This window comes from Euprymna scolopes, chromosome 36 (genome assembly GCF_053919585.1).
Source record: "Euprymna scolopes isolate OS-2025 chromosome 36, ASM5391958v1, whole genome shotgun sequence".
In the NCBI taxonomy this organism is placed as follows: domain Eukaryota; kingdom Metazoa; phylum Mollusca; class Cephalopoda; order Sepiida; family Sepiolidae; genus Euprymna; species Euprymna scolopes.
Window position 1 is genome coordinate 20,030,863 of NC_136517.1, and position 20,989 is coordinate 20,051,851.

Here is a 20,989-nt window from a genome sequence, read left to right on the forward strand (position 1 = left end):
CCGCATGCCATACCCTGTCAAAAGCTTTAGATATATTTAGAGCTACCGCTCTACCCTCCCCCTGCTTTGTCCAATGAATGATATAAAGGTTCTGAGATTACAGTTAGGATGTCTTCTAGGGAACGGGCTTGCCTAAAACCATATTGTTGGCCAGTCAGAAGTTTAGCATCTGTAATGTGATGAACTAGAGCTTGGTTAATTATGGTCTATAATATTTTGGCGAAAAGTGGGAGGAAGCTAATGGGGCGATAATTTACTGGGTCAGTTCTTTCGCCAGAATTCTTGAAAACTGGCACTACAGAAGCTGGTTTCCAGCAGGCAGGAAAGCAAGATCCATTAAGGCATTTGTTATAAAGTTTGCAAAAGTATTTCTCTAAGTAATATGGTTAATGTAATATCTGGTTATTACAGTTTATCTCCAATATCCTCGTAGAAGTCTGTAACTTATTTTCATTGTATGGACGCCCGAATCGAAGGGAAACCACACGATATTATTATACCATCTTTAGACAGAACTAATTCTACCCTTAGATTCTAGACAGAAGACCAAGAAAATATATTTTAGTTTCACGTACATCCCTAAGCGACATGATTTATTATTATTATTTTTTACAGTGCGTATTCGATGATCGAGAGATACTATTTATTTAAAAGGAGGATAGAAAAGGGGATAACATAGTACGGACATTAAATTAGCCTATCTATACAGCAATTTTATCTTCGTATTATCCTTATCACCTTTATCCTTCTTTTTTAATAATAATTTATAATCTAGAAACTATGACACACGTAGAATGTAAGCACGTTAAAAGTACTACGGAAGTAGAAAAAAGAAGAAGGATTATTATTATTATTATTATTATTATTATTATTATTATTGTTGTTGTTGTTGTTGTTATTATCATCATAATCATCATCATCATTAACAACAACAACAACAACCCCCACCACCACCACGACGTGTGAGGCACCGAACCTCTAAAAGAATGGAACGAAATGTGAGTTTGTCTTTTTTAAAAACAAAAAAAAAAATTAATTATTACTTCGAATTTATTTCAGGAAGCAGTCTCCATTGCGATATAAATGTATAATTGTCTGTCCGTACATTTAAATGCCACTAATGCAAATCCTCTATCATTATCATGAATGCGAGAATGCAAATACAGAAGGGGCGACTGGCTTGAAGAAAAAAAAAAACAAACAAACAAAAAAACTCATTTTTTTGTTTCCTTGTTGGCAGAGACGGACAGAAGTGCTGCGTATGTATATATATGTATATGTTACATATAGGGGTTTCATTAAAAGAGAGTCTTAGAAATAATGAGATGTTGTTGTAAGAGACTTAGAAAGATTGTTCATGTTATGAGAGATTGTTCATGTTATTACGATTCCTATATTAATTAAATGTTCATTCCTTAGATGCGTAGAAGAAGAAAGCTCTTAGAATGATGAGATAGTGTTCACTGTTCAGACATTGTGTAGACATGAGATGTTGATTCACATTGTGGATATGAGATGTCGAGATGTGTATGAAAAGACATTTTATAACACAGACATATAATAACAATTCAATTTACCTTTTTGTAGAATCATAAGACAAGACGACGTTTTACAAAAAACACAGATGAGTTTATTCTTCACACGACCGGCCGTGATTTTCATCATCAAGAATTCAAAGCTTCACATATTAAGTTTAAAAGTGATCGTCTCGCTTCTAGACGTTCGAATTCCAAACTCCAGACTCTCTGAGTTTCTCCCAGTTTCTGTTTTCTTTTAACTCTAAAGTTTTTCTCTATCCCTAGAACTTTCTATTTTCCGTGACGTCATACACATGTTAAAACATGTGCCTTCTTTCACGTGTTCTGGACATGCGTGTCCAAAACTTTTCCTTTTTCTACAAAAGGAATTTTAACCTATACTCAGTAACCTATTTTTCCAATATGTTAAAAACATTATCTTATAGCTGCATTCTTTCAATTAAAATTTCATAACAAACTTGACAGTGCACATTCTTTTCTTGAAATATTTTATCTCTATTCTAAACAAGCGTTTGTTTTACATTCCTTCTTTTTAATTATCACACGTAATCTATTTCTAAACCTAAATTACGAGGTTCGAATTTCGTCTATTGCTATTTCATTTTCATTTTAACTAAGCTCTCTATTTTTATACTTACATGAAAAGGGGACAGCCCTTATCATGTAACATATACATGCGTGTATGTTTGTACTAGCAAAGGGGTGTGACTCCCATACCTATCATTACCCTCTAACTGACCGACGACTAAACATGAACTTTAACACGAGTCTTAATAGAGAAGACTTAATACGTGTGAGGCACCGAAACTCTAAAAGAATGGAACGAAATGTGTGTTTGTCTTTTTTAAAAACAAACAAAAAACGTTAGTTATTACTTCAATTTTATTTCAGGAACCAGTCTCTATTGCGATATAAATGTTTAATTGTCTGCTCATTCAAATTTCACTAATGCAAATCCCCTAACATGAATGCGAAAAGTAGCGAGGCGGGCGACTGACGAATAACTTAGCTGAATGTTACTCTGAACTTGTAACCGAAAGCAGTCATGTTTGCGATATCAACGTGAAACTTGCCCCGGCTTAGAACGAGGGAATTAAATACTACCACAGCATCAGGGGAAAATTGCTTTCCTCGTCTTCTTCCGATCCAAAATTTTTAGCGACTAACCAGTATGGTCTAAGGTAGACCTATCATCAAACGCCTTATTTCAGAGCATTACTACCGACTTTTACTAAGTAGAATACTTAGTTAAAATTATTTAGTTTCTTATATATATAATTTTTTCTTAAATAATAATATAAACATTTTAATTTTAATTTTTTTCATTTTTATTTTTATTTCTTTATTTTATTTTTTATTTGTTTTTTTAAATTTCTTTTTAACTTCTGTTTATGCCTTGTATGTATGTGTGATAGTGCACGATATCTCCTGTATACATGGGAGCCAAGCACTATACCTGCGTCAGAACCATAGGTAAAACAATTTTGGGCTCGGTGTTACCATAAACACCAAAATATAAAAAAATGTCAAGTACAAATAATTCAAACCATAGGACCCAGAAGAAATATCTGGGTGTCATGATCGGCAGGTGCCCCTTCGGGAGCCAGCGTGGGGGACCCTGTAGTAATCCTGCGAATGTTGGCCAACTTCTTAATTTCAGAAACTCAAATAACATGGACGCTGAACAAGTAAGTATAACCTCTAATTTCAGGGAACAAAATGACACTGAACAAACACAGAACAGCCGTGATAATCATCAAAATGGAAAAACCCGAAGAAAGAAATGGACAACAAAAGAGAATAGACTCGTAATGGAATGCTATTATAAAAGTCATCCTGAATATAGATATGGAGGTTATCGGAAACGAATGAAAGAACTATGGGACCTCTCCAGTGACCACCAAGCGACAGAAAAAAGAATTGAGGAGCAAGCAAGAGAGATTGGCTCTCTAAACTAAAACTAGCAGAAATTCAGAGAAAAATAAATGATGAAACTTAACAGGAAACACCCCCCAACGGAACTACCCGTAGAAAAAACCCACAAGTTGAAGCCTCACAAGTAAAAACCCCAAAGGCCCAGGACCTACGAAGACCGAAGACGACAAACGTTGAAACCGAGAACAATGAAGCAGAACTAACAGAGAATGAAGCAAATGAAATAAATAAAATAACACAGTTCATGAACGAGGAAAAAAAACAAAACTCCCATCGTTAAGGAACCAAGAGCAGAAGAAATAAAAACAAACAGAGAAGGTTAACAAGCTCCTCCCACATATCACAACAAACACAATCACAGACTTAAACAACTTCATTTATGCAGGCGCCAAAGGTAAGTATGAATCTAAAATCGGAAAAACAACCGGGGACAAGCGAACCGACAAAACCTGGATGGGAAATAAGACTAGAAACCCAAATACAGAAGCATAAAAAAGAAACCAAAATGATCAACAGGAAGAAAGCAATGTGGAGAAAACGGAATATTGGAAATGTAACTGGCAAGGAGAGGCTAAACAAGAAACATGAAGAACTGGACCAAAACATAAAAGCAAAGACGCGAGATTGAGACGATATAGATATAAATCTGAACAATGCAAACAAAACAGAACATTTGAAACTAATGTATGCCAATTCTACAAAAATGTAAACGGAGAAAAAACAAAAACAGAACAACCAAATCCGACAGAAACAAAACTCTACTGCAGTAACGAAATCACAATAGAAATGCCGAATGGCTGAAATACTGGAGTAATATATGGGAAGAACGACGAGATTACAATAGAAATGCCGAGTGGCTGAAAGACATGAAAGAAGAGTTACAACAAATCAAAGAAAGAGTGAATGAAATCAGCAAGGAAACCCTAAAGAAAACCATAGGAAAAATGGCAAACTGCAGAGCACCAGGGCACGATGGGATACATGCATATTGGTTAAAAAAAATTCACAAACTTAGACGAAAGGCTAGCCCAAAACCTGAGAAGTTTTATACAGGAAGCAAACGTACCAGACTGGATGACAAAAGATAGAACCACACTGCTACAGAAGGACACGGAGAAAGGAACCGTCCCCATCAATTATAGGATAATTACGTGCCTACCCACCATGTGGAAGAAACTGACAGCACAATTGAGGGAACAAATCTACCACCGACTGAATAACCGTGGACTCATCCACGAGGAACATAAAGGATGCCAAAAAGGGAAAAGAGGAACACATGATCTGCTATATGTTGATCAAAAGATTCTAAAGGATGTAAAAAGTAAGAGGAAAAATTTAGCCATGGCATGGATCGACTACAAAAAAGTGTACGACAGGATCCCCAAGCATGGATAACAGAATGCCTAAAAATGTATAAAATACCAAGCAGGATCACCAACGTAATAGAAAATGCAATGAAAACATGGAGACTGGAACTGACAGCTGATGGACAACACATGACAGAAATTAACATACAAAGAGGCCTCTTCCAAGGAGACTCACTATCAACATTACTGTTCATCATAGCCATGATGTTCTTGAATAGTATTCTGAGAAAGTGCCAAGCCGGATACAAGTTCTCCAATACAGTGGAAAAAAATGAACAACCTGATGTACATGGACGATCTGAAACTTTTTGCAAGGACCGAAAAGGAGCTAGATACACTAATTAACACTACCAGGATCTTCAGCCAAGATATCCAAATGGAATTTGGAATGGAAAAGTGCGCACTACTAGTTATAAAAAAGAGAAAACTGGAAACGACAGAAGGCATGGAACTACCCAACCAAACAGAAATGAGGGCACTAGCAGAACAAGACGACTATAAATACTTGGGAATTTTGGAAGCAGACACCATCAGAGCAACAGAAATGAAAGAGAAAATTGGAAAGGAATACCTCAGGAGAACAAGAAAACTCCTAGAAACGAAATTATATAGCAGAAACCTAATAAAAGGTATAAATACATGGGCAGTGTCACTAGTGAGATACTCTGGGCCGTTTATAGGATGGACAAAAGAAGAACTGAGACAGCTCGACCAGAAAACCAGGGAACTCATGACCATGCATAATGCACTACACCCAAAGGACAATATTGACAGAGTCTACGTGAAAAGGAAAGACGGCGGGAGAGGATTGATCTGTATAGAAGACTGTGTGAAGGACACAAAAAAGGACTAGAAAAATACATAATGCAAAACACTGAAAGGATAATTATGGCACCGAGAGACATGGAGAAAACCAACAAAACAGAAAACAGAGAGACACATGACAAAACGAGAAAAGAGAAATGGGAAGAGAAACAACCCCACGGAAGATTCATAAGAATTATAAAAGATGAGAATAACGAAAACACCTGGAAATGGATGCGAAAAGGACATATAAACCGAGAAACTGAATCTCTAATACTGCAGCACAAGATAACTCGATAAGAACCAACCATATTAAAGTAAGGATCGATAAAACACAAGAAAACAGCAAATGAAGACTCTGTGGACAAGGAGACGAAACGATAAACCATATAGTAAGTGAATGCAGCAAACAGGCCCAAAAGGAATACAAACACAGGCATCACCAAGTGGGGAGGGTGGTGCACTGGGAATTATGCAAACGATGCATTTTGAGCGTACAGATAAATGGTACAAGCATAAACCCGCAACAGCACTCGAAAACGAGAACCACAAAATCCTACGGGACATGGACATACAGACGGACAAACCCATCTAAGCAAGAAGACCAGATGTTGTTATAATTAACAAGAAAGAGACATCCTGTCAAATCATAGACGTTGTTGTCCCAGCTGACCACAGGGTGAGTATGAAAGAAAAGGAGAAACGAAGCAAATACACAGAACCACCCAGAGAGTTAAAAGGGGTTTGGACGATGAAGAAAATCAAAATAGTACCGATAATAGTAGGAGCACAAGGAACAATTCCGAAAAACCTGGAAAAAAGAATGGCAAAAATTGGAATCAGAGGAATAGCTGCAAAAATACAACGCCTAACGATAATGAAAACGGCTGAAATATTAAGGAAACCCTTTGAATGCGGAGAATAACACAAGACAAGATAACGAAGAAGCGTTGCAGGGAATTAAGAACACCGAAACTGCAGAACTACATGTTCTACACCCCCATCATGCATCCCCTCCATTGTTTCACCACCGTTCCCCCAATAGAAAAGTGATACCAAAGAGCCGAGAAGGGTCAAGAGGATGGAAAGACCGAGGAGGGAGCACTGGCTAGACCTCTGCTGGACAAGCGTGAAGAGAACTGGGATCTTGGGGAGGCTTAGTTCCACTCAAATTCCAGTATAGACCAATGGCCACTGCCAGCGAGAAATCAATGGTAAGCGGCTGTTGCGAAGATGCAAATTTATTTGCTAATTCTATTGAATGAGGAAGGAGAGAGCTGGACGTCTGGGGAGACTTGTTGTCACTCAGCTTCCAGTGAACACCACAGATCTCCAATCAGATCGTTTGTTGACTTGTGTGAAAGCTCCATCTGAGCCAATAATAATAATAATAATAATAATAATAATAATAATAATAATAATAATAATAATAATAATTTTATTTTAACTGCACAGCAATGAGCTGTGTTGTTTTCATGAGTGTTGAAATAATTTAAAAATTTTCACAGATACCAATATACGCTGAGTTAGCACGTTAATTTTCAACGGAATTTAGTTGGGGATTTTACTTTTGTTATGAATGCAGAGCAGTAAGGGGTATCGAGGTATTCGTGAGTGCTGAAATAAATTTAAAATTTTCACGGATACCAAAATACCTAGCGTTTTGAAGTTGATATTCAGCTGATTTTACTTGAGGATTTTCATTTGTTTCAATTTTACAGCAGTGGACAGTGTCGTTTTTTTCCGTGGGTGTTAGAGTAATAATTTCCTGACTCAAAAATAATACACTCTCCCTTTTCAGTTCCGCCTATTCTCATTGGCTGAGAATTGACAATTCGATTATTCCAGAATCTATCTCTTAATACATAAACGAACGCCCCAGAACTTTTTAAATATGGCGGCACTCTCTATAAAAGTCCATCGTTTAAAAAAAATAAATCAAATACAAACATAATAACAGCCCATAAACAGAAAATTAAATACTGAAAATCTCACACTTACCCATGCACGCATTGACAATATGCCACTATCCTCTCTCTCAAAAAAAAAAAAAAAAAAATCTCGAAAAAAATATGCATGGGTAGCATTGTTTATTTTGTTGTTTTTTCTTTGGTATAAAAAGAAATGTAAAAAGAGAGCTAGAGAGAGAGAGAAAAGAGAAATAGTTGGGAAGAATATATATACAGAGAGAGAGAGAGACAGAGAGAGAGAGAGAGAGAGTGAAGTGGGGAAGGGAGCTGAAGAGAGAGAGGAAATAAAACTGGTGTAGATATTGTTCGCCGTGTAATATTCTTTTTACGCCAAAGAAAAAAAATCACGTCAACAGTTTTGATTTCCCGCCCTCTCTCTCTCATGCTCGCTATTTAGATATTTTCTGCCGAAAAAAAAGAAACATTCACCAGTTTTTTCCTCTTTCTCGTTCGCTTTTTACGTTTATTTTTCTGCCGAATGCGGCGTAAATACTACCTAACACACTTTTTATTTTCTTCTCTCTCTTGTGCTCTCGCTCAATCGCTCGCTTTTTACATTTTCTTTTCTGTCGAAATAAAAAAAAACAAGAATTTTTACGGCGTCAACATTATCTGATACAGTTTTTATGTCCTCTCTGTCCCTCTCTCACTTTTTACATTTTTTCTCATGCTAAAAATATCCAAAACATTTACTGCATCAACAACAGTTATTTCTCCCCCATTGTCTCTCTCTCTCTTACCCCCTCCTTCTGTATATATTCTTCTCAACTCCCCATCTCTCTCTCACTCTCTCTCACTCCAATTATTATTTCTCTTACGTGTTTCTGTGCCCGTGTATTCGTTTTACCATGCGGCCGCTAAAACAAAAGAGAGTCTATCTACTTTTCATTCCGCCTTTACTTACGTATTCACAGATTGAATGTGTAAAAACAACTATAGGATATGAAAATAACAGTTCGCAAATAAATACATAAACAAGTTGTATCAACATCACTGAGATGGAATAATGGAAGATGATGACGTTAAGATTCTTCCACAATTTCATGATTCAGTTTGACCGTAAGATAATTGACAGGAAACCGGATATTGTAGTTGTGAACAAAAAGACCAATGGACGCCAAATTATTGATGTGGCTTGCTCAAACGACACCAACTTAACAGGCAAGAAGAATGAGAAACTACAGAACTATCAGAAACTGAGGGCGAAGATTGCTAGATTGTAGAATAAGAAACTTCAATCGTGCCAATCATCATAGGTGCACTTGACCCAATTACAGATGATCTTATGAAGCAGCTGAACTCCTTGGGAATCAGATACAACAACAGCACCAGGTGCTTTTTATCTAATTTACTCTTTGACTATCTCCACCAACTGTGGTGTAAAAGCGAGCTCTTGGGGGAGGCGGTGTAAATCATCACGACACTATGAAATCAATGGAACAAGAATAACAATAACAATAACAATAATAATAATAATAACAATAATACTACTAATAATAATAATTATAAATCAATAAAACATTGCAGTAAGAAAACGAACAGCACAAAAAAAAACAACAGAAAGTAGACATAGAAAATAGAAAAATAGACAAAAACATGCAAAACACACAAAAAATACAGGAAGATATCCTCCAGCACTTTTGTATGAACTTTGTTAAATTCATTATTTGTTTCACCTTTGAAAACTATTTACCTGAAATAATCTCTCACTCTGTCTCTGTCTCTGTTTATATATATATATATATATATATATATATATATATATATATATATATATTGTTGTATTTTTTAAATTCACCAACTCCATCTATTAGGCTTTAGTACGAAGAATTTCAATTCCTACTGTAGCTGTTCGTTTGAACCTAAAATCATAAAAAAAATCGGTCAGCCATCTCATAAGATGTATAGCAATAAGAAACTGAATTTTTTAAGAATCTACGGAAATTTTAAATGTCTGTACAAAAAATAGTCTGGAAACCTATTGAAAGTGCCGCATATTTAGATCAGATAATTCTCAAAGTAATTATTATTATTATTATTATTATTAATTATTATTATTATTATTATTGTTATTGTGATGATGCCTTCTGATATGACGATGGTGATGACGATGATGGATATGTCTATTAAAATGTTACACATAGTTAATTGGTCAGTGATTTCACAAGATCTACAGCAATCATACGGTATCACTGGTAGAATACTTAACATAATTAAATCCTTCTTAGATAAGAGAAAAATCCAGGTTGTCCTCGATGGTCGTACATCTAAACAGTGTGATATAAATGCAGGATTGCCTCAGAGGTCTATCCTTGGTACTATTGTTCCTAATATTTATTAATGACCTCGCCGACAAAACTGCCTCTGAGATGGGTATATATGCTGATGACACCACACTCTATAACAGGCATGACAGGAAAACAAATGAACACATAACTAAAGAAATGGCAAAAACACTAGAGGATGACCTCCAATCTGTAGTGGAATAGGGACATAAATGGATGGTCACATTCAATGCTGCCAAGACTAAACTGGTTTCCTTCAATAATTGCAAGAAACCGTCTCTGCCACCAATAGCAATGGCCAGTGACCCCCTGTCTGAGAGTACATCTTTCAAACTGCTTGGCCTAACGTTCACAGGAAACATGAGTTGGAACAATTATATTGAAAACATTGTCAGGGCCGCTGCGAAAAAGGTAGGCTCTCTCTACCGTGCTAGAAAACTACTGACACCTGAAAGTATCCTGTACTTCTATAAGGCCACCATTCGCCCATGTATGGAGTATTGTTGTCATATTTGGGCTGGTACATCTACTGCTAGTCTCTCGCTCCTTGACAAGGTTCAAAAGAGAGTCGCCAATCTTATAAGCCCTGAACTGGCATCTAAGCTTAAGCCTCTGTCACATCAACGAAACGTTGCATCCCTCTGCCTGTTCTACAAGTATTTTAATGGTGAATGCTCTGACGAACTGCAGATACTTGTGCCCTCACGACGTAGACACCCTCAACAAACCCGACAGGCAGCTAAATCCCACCCCCACACTGTAGAGATCCGTAGATTTAACAGATCTTTCTACTCCATTCCGCAGAACCGCTAGACTCTTGAATTCCATTCCAGGTCCCTTCTTCTCTAACTGTACTGACATGCAGAAGTTCAAGTGTAACGTGAACCGACATCTTGCTGCCCAAATCCCAACATAGTGCCCAAGCAGTTGCTGCCCCTGATAGTAGCCCCCTACACCAAAGTGGCAATGTGCCTTGTTTGGGGTGAAAATGTAATAAAAAAAGATAAATAAAATAAAAAAGCAATAACAATCTGAATTTTCAAGAATCTACGACAGTTTAAAATGTACAAAAAAAGTCTGAAAACTTATTTAAGGCACCTCGTAGTTATCATTTTAAAAAGAAATATTATTTTTAAACAGTGGATTATATTAATCGATATAGAAAGTATCGTGGGAGTTCCGCTGAGTATCTCTAATCTATATATAGTAAGTACTATGCCAATACATTGTCATGTTCGAACCAATACGTTGTTTATCTGATGTCGCTAAGGTAAAACGTTCCGATTTTACTCATTTCAATATAAGTTGTTCCAAAACCATCATCTTATCGACTAAAAATTACACCTTTTAGTCATCATCACATCATCATCATCATCATCATCATTATTATCATCATCATATGAATCCAAACAATCTGTTGTTGGTATTGGTTTGTAGTCAGACTGTTTTCTGGAAAGATATCGGGTTCTTGCAGGAGAGACTACGTGACGATTGCAAACGTCCTAAGTTAAAGCGAGTTTTGTGGAACAAACTGGATTCGAACTGGGGACATCTAGGTTGTCAATCCGTGTCATTAACCGCTGAACAACCACAAACTCACTTACTTTTTTTCTAACTACATTTAAAACTTTATAATGAGGAATGTTATTTTTTAACAATAGAGTAACTGCATATACCCGGTATTTCTCGATCGAAACAAATCGCGGGGCGAAGGGATTAGTCACATACAGTTTAAGATCCACCAAATATACATACTTGTTACAAGTTGGACTGAGGGAAGCATAAAACACATCTTAATTTATGAAAATCAAACGCCAAGTAACTTTCATAGCTTAAACGAGAAATGACTTCCTTAGCTTAAAGAAATAAGTTTTAAATGCAACTAATATCAGCTATTTATATTTGAAAATAAATTCAATTTGTTAAAAATAAAATTAAAAATAAATTCAATAAATTAACTTTCAATAATATTTCTAAATAGAATAATTAAAACGATTCTATTGCAACAAGCAATTGCAGAGGCTGTTCTTGGCCTTCGGGCCAGTGGTGGAAAATGAAGTAATCACTTCTGGTCAATGCAGGGGCAACCCTTCATATCGGACAATTGCTTTTTAAGTCAATTAGTTTGGTCAATGTGGGGGAAACCCTTCATATCAGACAATTGCTAATTTTGGACCCTGCCAGAGTGCCCCCGTGCTGATTTGCTCAGTGGGGAAGCAAATAAATACAAGCAATTAATAAAATCGAGCTAATTCTTAAAATAGATTTTCTTTAATGTAACATAGACATAAGAGTAGTTGTTGGATGTAGAATTTTTTCTGAATACTTATTATATATAGAAATCATGCAATGTCTATGTAAGTCGCATTTCAGTGAGAAACTTAATTTATGAAACAGTAGAACTTTTTGGTACATATCAATTAATTTTGTGAACAAACAACCAGACAAAAATACGACTTTATTATAATATTAAAAGCTGTGCCAGGTGTTGCCCCGTATAAAACGTAACGTTAAATTTCTAAAAGAAAAAAAAAATGAAGTAAAAAAGATTACGGAAAGAAACTGAGACATGTACACGAGAGTATTATATTATTTTCTAAATAGTTTACTTCTTGTAAATTTAAAAATATACTCGAGCTGAGATCGAAACCAAAACCTAGAGATAATGAGTCAAGTAGGATAACCATTTGACCAGCTCGGCACGATCTTTGCAAAGTTTTTTTAAACCTACATATACTTAACTTAAAGAAGCTGTCATGTGTCACGGCCGCTTATGCGCCTTCGTAAGACAGTTGACAAACAGATAATAATTCGATGACTCATATATATACTAATTTTTCAAATATGACCCCTTAGCAGCCCCTTTTCCGGATGAAAACGGATTAAAAAGTTTTTCGCATGTCTGAATACCCTATATACTAAATTTTAAGTTTGTGGATCAAACTTTCGTTGAGTATATAGGTTGAGAAATGTCCTCGCGCACGCATTCTCACCTCTAGAGATATATAGACAAGGTTCAAGCAAGGACGCCCAGATGGTCTACACAGTGTTGTGATTATTATTAAAACAACATTAAAAAAAAGTAAATGGTCCACAAAGTTTTCTAATAATCAATCCAGAAAGGACCGTGTAATTGCTAAGAAGTATTAGTAGTTAGCATAAGTACCAATTTCATTACATGTAAAACGTCTTCTTTTACTGAATAGATGTCTGAAAACAGACTGTTCGCCATTTCACCTCGCCAGAATTTAATTAGATGTAATTATTCTATGTAGGCAAGCTCTTGGTAAAACCTGGCGGGTTTATTATTCGTCTATCTGTTGTGCTTGTATGGTGTCATGAATTATGTGCGAGAGAAACCTTAGAAACGGATTCTCTAGCAAACCACGTATCTCCTCAGCTGATAAACCTACGCACAAAATCGCGGTCATTTTACACGTTCAACAATAACATGTCACCATTTGTTGTCGCCATATTGTGTTTTCTTGCTCGTTCCTTATTAGAGAAAAAAAAAATGACAGATAATCCTCATTTTGGAATCATGCGCCGTTTTCTTGCGGAATTCTCAACCTTTATAAAAAGAAAACAGAAGGAAACGTGTATTTCCATGGAGTTTATAATAAACACACCAAAAACTCCTAAAAATCGTACATACGTACATCAGTACATTTTTTTTCTTTAACAAGTTTCGTTGTTTTTTCTCTTTTTATTCCTATTCGCGCCAAAATAAGGCAGATTGCAACTGAAACGTAAGAAACTGTGGTTCTGAATCAGATAAGCAGAAAGATGTTTGCTAATATCTACATTATATTTTCCTTTTCTCTCGGTCTGTCTGTTTGTCTGTCTGTCTGTCCGTCCGTTTCATTTCTCAAACTACTAGGATGATGTGGCCGACATTTTGTACGAACCATTGCTATGATAAAGTGTAGCTGACTAAAAATTAGGGTATCCGTTCCATGTCGAGTTAAGAATTACTAGAAATTAACCACAATACCACATTTACTCTACTACTCGGAAACTAATGGGGCGATCTGGCTGTAATCTTGTATGGAGCTTCGTTATGAATAAGTGCAGCTAACTAAGTTCAGTAGCATTCGTTCGATGCAAAGTTAGCGATTTATAAGGATTAATAGTTAATTTAATATAAAAATGAGCACAAATTTAACCATTCGAATTATTTCGATTCATCGGACTACTGTTCTCATCCTATGTGTCTTCAACGTTTCAACCAATGTAAACTCCGATCTTCTTTAGATGTATCTTGTTGAACTCTGGAATGTTTTAAGAAGGCCGGAGATTACATCGACCGAAACGTGAAAATCACACTCAAGATGAAAACAATAGTCCGATGAATCCAAATAATACAATTAACGAATCATCATCTCAAAAATTCAGAAATGCCAATTCTAATACATAAAAAGTGATATGTCTGTCTGTCTGTCTGTCTGTCTCCATATTTACAAACTTTATCTCTTTCGAAGCTAAAAGTCGCAGAGCGGCGCTAGGGTCCTAAAATGATCAGATTTTTTTTTATGGACCATTCTTTTATGAGTTAAAATAGTTTTTAAGGGGTAAAAATGGGTCAAAATTGAAAAATTCGTAATAAGTTTTAGGCATTCATCTTAATTTATTTTACATTTTTAATCTAATCAGTTCATATGCGCGTCACGTTGGTGCAGCGGTAACGTCACCAGCTTTGAATCGTACGGTTTTGCTTTGGGTTTCGATTCTGACTGATGGCACCCAAATATTTTTTTTTTTTTTACTTTTGAAATCACGACTCTATAATAATATATACGAAATCTAGACGAACTAAAATATATTTCAGCACGTTTTACGACAGGGCAAAGTCGGTCCCCCGCTAGTTGAACCAAATTTAACAAACAATTCGCCATGAAATACTCGTTTAAAATGCCCGTTTTTAACGAGAAAAAATTTAACATTTAAATTTTTGCATGTTAGTGCAGTTGAGGGAATCATGAAGCAGGGAATGCAAAAAACATCAGCCCAAGGAAAGAAGCTATTGGAGTAGAACGTTTTCTGGTATTTGGGGAGCTTAAGATTGAACGGGATTTGCTGCTAGTTGGGTTAGCCAAGGTAGAAAGGCAGTAAAATTGCATTAAATTCTTCAGCACACATTACACGGAAGTACTTGCAATACATTTTTTTTACATAGGAATCACCATTTATCAAGGCCCGAGGGCCACTCGAGGATAAAGATTAATTGGTATACATTAGTCAATGTGATTATAGCGTAGTAAACATAGGTAGTGAGGATTTTGTAAATTGAGTTACTTAGAGGGACGGTTCACAAAGAACTTTTTTACATTGGACTTGAAGACTGCAGTAGCTAGAAAGCAGGCAATCGGAAGAGAGTTCCACAAGCGTGCAGTTCTAAGAAAGAAGCTTTGTTTATGGAATCTACATTTAGGTTTAGGCACAGATAAAGAGCGTGGGAAATTATTGATAGTGGTTTTGGCTAGAGGAGTATTTATTGTGAAAATTTGGCGATGGGGAGACCATAGATTTAAACTCAGCTGAGCACTTGCCATGAAAATGACGATAAAGCAGAGACAGGCTCGCAACGTCTCTTCTGTGGGAAAAACGTTGCAGAGAAGAAAAAAGGCATCCTCCACAAAGCTACGAAGTCTATTTTGAACTCTGTCAAGGAAGTATAAGCTGCTTCTGGCAGCTCCTGCCCAGATGTGGCAACAGTACTTCATCGTTGGCCGTACCTAACTTTTTTTTAGGTAGAGAATTACATCAGGAGTGAGATATTTTCTGGAGCGGTAGAAGGATCCAACCATTTTTCCAGCGATCTTGGCAATGGATTTGATGTACGTGTTCCATTTAAGGTCAGGGGTCAAGACCAGAAGCTTGTTAAAACATGAAGCCTCCCCAAGACGAGAGCCATTCATTTCAACCAATGCAAGATTGGTATCAGAGCGTAGATGGTGTAGAAATAGAAGCTTGGTTTTAGATTCATTAAAAGTAACCAGCCATCTCTTTCCCCATGCACAAGGATTCAGCATTACAGTGATTGGACAGGGTCTTGAGCTTGGTAGACAATGCGGGATCTTTCATATTAGAGTCTTCTTTATTTATCTTGTTCAAGAGGGAAGGACTAGTTAATAGTGCGCGAAACCATTTATTCTTTTTGCAGACTGTTATCCTCATTCTCATAGTTCTTGTTGTTTCACGAAGTTTGGATCAACTCATACTTTGACCTTCATCAGGTAATTACATGCGAAAGGATAGGAATTATAGGAATGATGAGAATGATGGGAATGTTAGGAATGATAGGAATTTTGACTCTTGTATATATTCCTATTTGAGTAACCGATTTCCATAGTGACTGTTTTATGTCCCACCTAGGGTCTTAGTCTTTTCGAGAGCCAAGTAGTGGCTTGGTTTTAATGATCTTCTTTACTTATTTGCTACTTATATTAAGTGGATTCGTGCCTTCGCCGAAGCGACTTTTCTATATATAAATATAAAAGTGAGAATGTGTGTGTGAAGACACTTCTCAACCTATATACTCTACTACTTTCTAGTCTACAGACTATAAATTTGGTATAAAGGGCACTCATACAGGTGGAAAACTTTTTAAGCGGTTTTCATCCGAAAAAAAAAAAAGACTGCTAAGGGGTGAAATTTAAAAAAATTGGTACGTGAGAGTTATTGGATTTTTATCTGTTTTGCTGTACCACGAATCCGCAAATAATTCTTATGATAAATTCTTTATGTTAAGAATAAGACGGTTTGAAAACACTTTTGAAAGATCGTATCAAGCAGGCCTAATGGTTATCGTATTAGAGTCACTGTCTTTAGTTTTTTGTTTCGATTTCAGCTTGAGTGTTTTTTTTTTCTTACAATAAGTGCACTGCTTAGAAAAAAATACATAATACTCGCCTGCACGTGTCTCAATATCTTTCTGTTTTTTTTTTTTTTTTTTTTTTTTACTTTATTTGTCAAAGAAATTAGGATCGATGACTCCTTTGTGTCTCGAAAGACAAAGGATGCCCCCTGTAGGGGCAGCTGCGCGTGTAATGATGCAAGGGTTGAACAATCTCCAACCACACCTCTCCTGAATCGGCACTTCTTGAGTCCAGTGGCAAGCAGAAGTCCAGGAAGACTGGAAACAATGCCGGGATAAGCGGAGAGCACATACAGCACCTGGAAGTCCCAAATGGTCACCCATCTGATACTGGTCAGACTCATCGTTGCTTAACTTCGATGATCTGACGGGAACCGGTTTGTCAAACGTGATTATGCCGTATTCAAAGGAATTTAACGTTACATTTAACGTTACAATTATTACCTACGGTATTTCTGTTATAATAAATAAGAATTTTGCATTAATAAAAATATAATATTTATGCGTATTTTACGACTAGGCAACGCTGGGCGACCTCCTTGTATATACATAAAACAAAAATATAGAATTTGGAAACTACGTTTACATAACAATTTTATAAGATATCACGTGGTTAAGCTCACCGATAAACTGTCTTTTTTTATATGTAGTTTTCTAGATGACTCTATATTAATTAGACGTCTACTATATAAAGAAGGCTGATAGCCATTATGTAATGAATGAATGCGTGAATGTAGGATTGACATGAAATTCTTAAAGATAAACTAAAATGACCGAAAAAATGGGCTGAAATGACTTAAATAAATAAAAAGTAAATGACTTAGAATGAACATAAGGATGAATTGAATGACCTTAAGAATGATTTGAATGCTTAAAAAATAGCTGGAATCCTTCAAAAACAACTTGATTGATCTGGAGAATGACTTGAATGGCTTTGAGACTGACTGGTTGTAAAGTGGATGATCATTTTACATTAAATTAATGCAGAAAAGTGATTCCCCACATTATATCACAAAGTTACAAACATAAGTACAGCATGTAGTAAGACAGATACTACACTTTGATCTTGTCCAAAAGGCCAAGAAAAGGGCACTTATTTGCCCCCCAACGAGCAAATTAGGTATAAGGCCGATTTTTAATGTGAGGAGTGAAGGGGAAATGGGGGCCAACTCCCCGGGGAGTAGGGTATTGGATTTATTTGCTTCCCCACTGAGCAAATTAGGCAGAAGGAGGGTTTTTAATGTGAAGAGTGAAGTGGAAATGGGGACCAACTTTTCGGGGAGTAGGGGAGCTAGATAATGACAATTGCTATGAAGGGTTGCCCTACATTGACCAAGGTTTATATGTGGGGTTGGTATTTATTTGATCCCCGACCGAGTAAATTAGGCACAAGGCCGATTTTTAATGTGAAGAGTGAAGCGTAAATGGGGACAAACTCCCCGAGGAGTAGGGGAGCTGGATAGTGACAATTGGTATGAAGGGTGCCCCTACATTGACCAAGGTCTTATATGTGGGGTTGGTATTTATTTACTCCCCCACCGAGCAAATTAGGCACAAGTCCGATTTTTAATGTAAGGAGTGAAGGTAAAATGGGGACCATCTCCCCGGGGAGTAGGGTAGCTGGATAGTGACAATTGGTATGAAAGGTTGCCCCTACATTGACTAAGGTCTTATATGTAGGGTTGCCCCCACATATTGTATTTGCTTGCAGTATCTGACGGAACAGGTACTACACTGTTATCTTGACCAAAAGGCCAAGAAAATGGTATTTATTTGATCCCCCACCGAGCAAATTAGGCACAAGGCCGATTTTTAATGATCGGAGTTAAGGGAAAATGGGGACCAACTCCGCGGGAAGTAGAGGAGCTGGACAATGAACAATTTCTATGAAGTTTTGCCCCTACATTGACCAGGGTCTTATATGTGGGGGTTGGTATTTATTTGGTCTCCCACCGAGAAAATTAGGGTCAAGGCCGATTTTAATGTGAGGAGGGAAGGCGAAATGGCGGCCAACTACCCAGGGGCCAGGGGAGCTGGATAGTGACAATTGGTATGAACGGTGTCCCCTCCATTGACCAGGGTCTTATATGTGCGCTTGGTATTTATTTGCTCCCGCCAACGAGCAAATTAGGCACAAGGCCGATTTTTAATGTGAGGAGTGAAGGGGATATGGGGAGTAGCTCCCCGGGGAGTAGGAGAGCTGGATAGTGACAACTGGTATGAAGAGTGCCCCTCCATTGACCAAGGTCTTATATGTGGGGATAGCCACTCATATTGTCTTTGCTTGCTGTATCTGCCGGAAAAATACTACACTTTGATCTTGGCCAAAAGGCCAAGAAAAAGGTATTTATTTGCTCCCCCACCGAGCAAATAAGGCACAAGCCCGATTTTTAATGTGAGGAGTGAAGGCGAAATGGGAACAGACTCCCCGGGGAGTAGGGGAGATGGATTGTGACAATTGGTATGAAGGGTTGCCCCTACATTGACTAAGGTTTTATATGTGGGGCTTCCCCCACATATGGTCTTTGCTTGCAGTATCTGCCGGAACAGATACTACACTTTGAAGTATTTATTTGCTTCCCCACTGGGCAAATTAGGCACAAGGCCGATTTTAATGTGAGGAGTGAAGGGGAAATGGGGACCAACTCCCCGGGGAGTAGGGGAGCTGGATAGTGACAATTGGTATGAAGGGTTGCCCCTACATTGACCAAGGTCTTATCTGTGGGGTCGCCCCCACGTAGGGTCTTTGCTTGCAGTATATGCCAAAAGGCCAAGAAAAGCTTAAAAAGCTAAGAACACATCTATTAACAACATACCTTTGATCTTAACCAAGAAGGCCAAGCACAAATGTGTTACGGACAGACCGACCGACCGACGGAGTGACTTATAGTCGCTTGCGCGCGACTAAAAACATTTGCATCTGAAAATAAAGTGTACGATTCATTTCAAATATATATTAATTTACTCTTACGGAATTGCCAATATTTAGCTCTGATATTTGTATTTTATTCCTCCACAACACACCCAAAATGTTTGCTATCCAAAAGGACTACAGATTGAAGGGGTTTTTACGCCCCCAAATAGTGAAAAACGGAATTTGTTGAAACCAAAAAGTTTCCCCAGTCCCTATCCGCGCCCTTATCTAAACGCAAATTTCAAGAACCAAGCTTATTTCCTAGAACTGCCTGCCTGTGAACCTCCTTTCTCGCTGACTACAAGAGTGTCGTTATCAAGTCTAATGTAAACATGTTCCTGTAGTACCGTCCTAACTAATAAAATCCTACAAATTTACACTACGAACAGTCATTTCGCAGTGACCCCTGTACATACATTAACCCTGATCCCTGAATAACTTTCCGGCCTTGATAAGTGGTGACTCTCTTGTAAAAACGGATAACGTAATTAAAATATAACGAGGGTATTCTAAGTCCTTCGGTCAGCAGAATTAAGTTGATTAACAATGCATTGGTTGCCGTGGATCAAGGCGCACTGTTCCTCGCGGCTGAGATGATCCTGCATTTCTGCAAAAAGTTAAGGTAGACGGAGGAGGTCATCGTTGAAATAATTGGAGCATCCTGGAAGAAGGGTAGTTATAAAGGCACATGGCAGTTGCCCCGTATTAAAAGGAATCTCCTAGCAAGAATGAAATTGGAAATGACACGTGATGTTTATGGGCTCACCTCCGAAAAACTTAGAGTAAACGGTATGGAAGCCGTCTCCGGGTATGAATTGCACGAACCAATAGGTTGGGATTGTTTCTGTTGTTTATAGAGAAAAGTGGACGAGATACGTAACATATGATCGACAATAGTCAGGGTAGGGTTAGGATTAGGATGTTTTAAACAAAAGATCTAACAAAACAAGTGAAGCACGCATGGTCCCCCGTGAATGAAGAATAAAAAAATGACTAGGTTTAGCATTTGCAACCTCCCATTTAGCCCCCAAAGTCTCTAGGGGCATCAAATCCTAGTGAAAATGAACAAACAGGTCAGTCTTAGGCCTTGACATATGAAAATTTGAGTTCTGTATCATGTAAAAAAGAAATGAATAAGTCCATCATCCCTCCCCCACTATTTAGCCCTAAAAGTCTCTAAGGCCTTACCTAACATATTTCAATTTGAGTTCAGCACCATGCATCTCTGATAAATAGACATACAAAGAAAAATTTTTGACAAATATGATAAAATAGTCCCAAAACTGGAGCATTGTAATC